This window comes from Zingiber officinale, unplaced genomic scaffold (genome assembly GCF_018446385.1).
Source record: "Zingiber officinale cultivar Zhangliang unplaced genomic scaffold, Zo_v1.1 ctg230, whole genome shotgun sequence".
NCBI lineage: Eukaryota > Viridiplantae > Streptophyta > Magnoliopsida > Zingiberales > Zingiberaceae > Zingiber > Zingiber officinale.
The window spans coordinates 84,175-90,174 of NW_024589905.1; positions in this window are offsets into that span (position 1 = coordinate 84,175).

Consider the following 6,000-nt stretch of genomic DNA (forward strand, 5'->3'; position numbering starts at 1 on the left):
CCAAGTGTGACTTGGCAATGGATGAAGCCCCGGAGGTGAGGAGCCTCTTGGCAAAGGAAGACCCGACAATATGACAAGGCCGAAGGAAGCTCCAGAAGGCAAGACGTGAAGGATGGGGAGACATCTGAGGGACGCGAGGCTGATGGAGGAGGCTAGAAGGCTAGGTCTAGGTTGGTCGGGAGAGAACGAGTGCTGAGTGAATGTACTCGAGGCAAAATCCTAAAATTAGGGTTTACTGTAGCGTACTGTAGCAGTACTGTAGCAGTCGACTGATGATTGTAGCAGTCGACTGATGCACTGTAACAGAGAGCCGTTGAGATAGCCGTTGGCACCAGTCGACTGGTGCATTGACTAGTCGACTGGTAACGGGCAAATCAGCTTTCTGATTTGCTCCAAGCTCTATAAGAAGGAGCTTGGGATGGCCGGCCAAGGTGACGAAATTAGACTTCGTTAAAGCCTAATTAGTAGTCACCAAAGTGCTCAAGAGATCTTTGTGTGCCAAGAGGTCTTGGTTGGAGTTGTGGTGAGGTTTCTCCACCCACAAGGAGGTTGAGCTAGCCGGAGTTTGCCGGGGACTAATCCACCGACGGATTGAGGGATCGTCCACCTTACGGACACGCCGTGGAGTAGGAGCAAGTTATCTCCGAACCACGTACACGCCTTGTGTTAGGGTTTGTGTTTGGTTTGTTGTCTTCTTCCTTCTTGTTTTAGGTTAACTTTCGTATTTGTTAGTTTGATTTTGTATTCCGCTGTGCACTAACATTATAGGAAGTAAAGTTTTGGGTGAGACGCTATTCACCCCCCCTCTAGCGGCCACTGATCCTCCAACAACATCCACTTCCTCGACTTTTGAACATGATCATATAATATTAAAGGAGGGTAGTTTTAAGTTTTAAAATTAAATCAACATTTTAGGTTTTTAATTTTTCATACTAAAATCAAACTAAACTATAGGAGACTTTTAGTTTACCATATGTATTACGTTTGTTTAATTTTTTAAAAGAAAATAAGGCATTCCTAATTGTTATTTTGATAAAATGAATATCTCTTTAAAAAAATAAAATAATCCTCCAATATATTTTCAGCCTAATAATGTTAGTGATTACAGTATAGAATTGCTCTAATTTGTACCTGTCATATCATAATATCCTTTTATCAATTTGATTAAAATTATTAAAATATAATCAGATTTATTTTAATTCGATCAAAATATAGTTGAAATTGTTATAGCAACTACTAGTTGTAATGTAATTTTAACTAAATTAAAATAATTTTGATAAACTATTAAATACTTTAATATGATATATTATGACGATGAGAAAATATACACGAGCACAACTTTTACTCTGTTTTTTTTTTTTTTTTAAACAAGGCATCCTTTTACGAAAATAACAATGAGAAACCCCCCTATTAATTTTGCCCTAAATTTTAAATATTTAGGGAAATATTCCCAGACTTGAAACTTTTAAGCTAATAAGATATTCTTCAGGTCGACAAACTTAGATGACAACTAGTATAAATTGAAAGTGCTCCCAGAGCCAAGTGTAGCGGATAAATGTCAAGTTATTATTCATACATCTATAATTTTATCCCTAATTATGACACATTTATAGAGATTTTTTCTTTAAATAGGGTATACAACTACGAGATACTTAGTTTCTGGACCACCCACCATGAGTGCTTCCCGATTTACTTTGATTATCGGTGAAAAACTTATATGGGACCGAACTAGTTGTCCTAAATTTGGTGTTACCTGATTTATCATTTTTTTTAGTATAAGTTGAAGTTTTTTTTTACAAACATAGTTATTCAAGTCTTTGAATCGATTAATTCTAAATGTGATTGATTCGACCTAAAAAAAAAATTCCACTAATTACCAAGATAAATTCAAAGGTGCAAATATCTCGTCGTTTTACGACCAACATATATAGGGTAAGATTAGGATTGTAAACAAGTCAAACCGAACCAAATTTTTAGGTGTTCAAACTTTTTTGATAAAGTAATCGAGCCGAGATAAGCTAAGCCTAAAAAGAACTAAACTTTTGAAATAACTGTTCAACCTTGGCTTGATTTAGTTTTGATGAGATTGAGCTTGGTTTGAGTTTGACTTGAGTTTGATTCGTTTAGATGTTATCGAGCTTTCAATTCAAGTTTGGCTTGAGCATAATTTGTTTAGATGTTATCGAGCTCTTAATTCAAACTTATTTAAATTTTTTACTTGTTTGATTGGTTATTAAATTTGATAATTCAAATTTGTTTATTTATTTTAATTTTTTTTCTATTTATTTAACATATTGATAAAAATTTTAGCAATAAATATTATTTATAAACATTGTTCATAAACGTTGTTCACGAATATCAACAAGTCGAACATATATATGTTCAAGCTTGTTTATTTAATTTAACGAATTACTCAAACTTATTTATTTAATCAATCTTGTATATATTAGACGAATATAATCAAACTCTTATCAAACTAAACACTAAACTTCTTTATGAGCCTCCGGTTCATTTAGAATCTTAGGTAAGATGAAGATAGTTTTGATATCATCAGCTCCTACTCGATGCCAACACTTGAGCCAATGCACTTTTCCAAAGCCTATTAGAACAGCCACTCTTATTAGAAAAATAGGCATATTTTAGATGGTATTTTTTAAGAGTTATTTTCTCTATTAGAGATAGAAGTTCCAACCACTCGAACCAACTTAGAAGGACAAGTGCATTAACACCAAAACCTCACACAAGCTTTGTCCGACTCAAGCCAAGTCATAAAGCATTCCTTGCTCATCACCACCTACAAAACTCAACTACTACTTTTACTCGTTACAATCTCGACCGTAACAAATACATACAATAAGCACCAACCTTTGAAACAGTTAAACGAAAAACTTCCTATTCGATTTGGCTTAACAAGACATTGGATGGCCACACAAAGTAATTTGCTTGTACCTTGTGGGATAGAATATCAGATGCTCTATTCCACAATCACAATTAAATTCTTTAGTTTGTGGGTGATCTGTAGGTAGAATATTTTAAGGGGAAAAGCAAGAAGGAACTGATGGTCTACATGTTACACCCCATCCTCCACTTAAACTAATCTCGTAATTAAACAAACTAATTAAGAAGGACGAAACCCCATCCTCCACTTAAACTAATTACTAAAAAGAAAAAGGGAAAAGATCGAAGTGAGTATGAAGTGGAGAGGTCGGAAGAGATGAATGAGGTTTGTTAGAGGTACCTAAAGTGATTTGACTAAGAGGCTACTTGTGTTATTTATCGGTAGGTTGGTGTGTCATCGCAGAGCAACAACCAACTCCAACTCATTGAATTTTGTAGTTTGCTTAAAGGTTGCTGCCTTCCGGATGTGAAGATAATTTTAGGGCACACTCAATGGAAGCAAGGTGCTCAAGTAGAGGAATGAGAGTTGGTAGATGGTGTTGACATAGGACTATTTAGTATTAAAGCACTACTGTCATGTCCAAAGAACTTAGAGCTGTTGGAGTTGAACTTAAAGGAAATTAAACAAATGGTTCATGCTTCGACTATGGGATTCCGAGGTAGATCATAGTCGTATCCTTGGAGAGTAGGGTTTTCAGCAAATCAACCGCAATGTAGGGGCGAAAATACTTTATAACCAAGCAACTATGCACTTATATGAGGTTTTATTAATTTATCTGATGACTATATATTTCTTTCTTTTTAATTGACACGAGAGGTATCTAAGCTTTTGTCTCAATTAATTTTAAAATTGTCAGTTGATCTTATAAAAATTTTCCGCTAATTTTAAAGTGGTCGGTTGGTTTTATAAAAATTTTCCGTATACCATCTAGATAAATAAAAAAAAATACACATGAAAATACATCTTGACAACTAACTTTCTCGAGTGTACTATCTATTAGAGATAAAATCTTTTATAATACACTATAATTAAATTTTAAATTCCAAATTTCAAATATATTGATGGTAAAAGGTGAATACATTCGCCCCTAGCACCCCCGCCAAATATATGATCTATTACTGGAGGACTAATCATGATACCATATTCGGGACATATATTTTCTTTGTCTCTGCCATATAGTATTGTAGAAATAAGATAATGTTGTTCTTTACAATTCGTCCCTTAATTATATAAAAGAAAGTAAATCATAGGAAGTTGGCTAGAGAAGAGAGAGATTTTTTTTCCCAAGTATTTGTGGCCGTCAAAAATTAATCTCTTATCCTATTATAATAAATTCCTATTATAATAAGTTTATGATCTTCTATCTAACTGAGCATCTTGTAGAACTATTTCATCTAATAATTCTTATGATATATGTGAAATAAGGATAAATTAAAATTATAGTCCCCAATGGAGATGTAAATTGGGTTGGGTTGTCACCACCCAACGTGATCGAGCTCAATTTGGATTGTATCTAACATAATCAACTTGAACAAGTCAGATTGATGTATGAGTAGTGCGAGATAAGATGTTTGGAAAATATATATATATATATATATATTATTTATCACTTAGATAAATCGAAAAAATATACATAGAGGTTATCCTGACATCCAACTTTCTCGTGTCTACTATCTATTAGGGATAAAATCCTTCATAATATATCATAATTAAGTTTCAAACTTCAAATATGTGATATATGAAGGACGTAACCATAATACCATACTCAGGGCATATATTTTTTTTTGTCTCTGTCACATAGTATTGTAAAAATAAGATAATAATATCCTTTACAATTCGTCCCTTGATTATATAAAAGAAAATAAATGATAGGAAGTTGACTAGAGGAGGGAGAATTTTTTTTTCCAAATATATGTGATCGTCAAAAATTAATCTCTTATTTTATTATAATTAATTTATGATCTTCTATCTAACTGAGCTGCTCCTGTATAACTATTTTATCTAATAATTCTTATGATATATGTGAAATAAAGATAAATTAAAATTATTGTTCCCAGTAGAGATGTAAACTCAATTTGGGTTGTATCTAATATAATCAACTTGAACAAGTCAGGTTGATGCATGAGTCATGCGAGATAAGGTGTTTGGAAATATATATATATATATAATATATAAATCTTTTATCCTGTGGTGCAATTCTTACGGTTTTACTGCGGTACTTGCCATGTCAGAGGCCTGAATCGATCATGCTCCAACTTGATCGGTCTAGGAAAGCCAAAAAAAAAAACCTCGCCAAACCACAGACTGCCGACCTTCCACTGGACGCCCGGCCACCGTCGGCCGAATCGCGGCCGGATTCCGGCCAGATGACGGCCGGAATCCGACCATTTCGTGGCCAAAATCTGCCGAAAACGCTAGCAGACATAGCGCTGCCGATTCTGGCCGCGATCCGGCCGGAATCCAGTCGCGACCGGATTCCGGCAGGATCGCGACTGGATTCCGGCCGGATCGCGGCCAGAATCGGCAGCGCTGTGTCTGCTGAAACGATCAGAGGCAGAAAAAGGTAGGGGGATCGGTCTGTGGACCGATCCACCTATAGCCTGATCGGTCCACAAACCGATCAGGAGACTCCCAGACCGATCAGGTTGGAGCCTGATCGGTCCAGGCCTCTGACGTGGCAAGTACCGCAGCAAAACCGCAAGAATTGCACCGCATGAGAAGATTTCTCTCTCTCTCTCTCTCTATATATATATACGGAAATGCTAGCCTGCGGTGCTTATGCTGCGGTATCGGTGTGGTTTAGTCCACGTATATATATATATATATATATATATATATATATATATATATATATATATATATATATATATATATCCCGATGGGCTCCTGACCGATCAGGGAAACTCCTGATCGGTCTGTAGACCGATCAGACCGATCAGGAAGGCAGTCCGCACCGATGCCGCAGCATAAGCACCGCAGGCTAACATTTCTCTCTCTCTCTCTCTCTCTCTCTCTCTCTCTATATATATATATATATATATATATATATATATATATATATATATATATATATATATATATATTTTTTATAATTTTTTTAA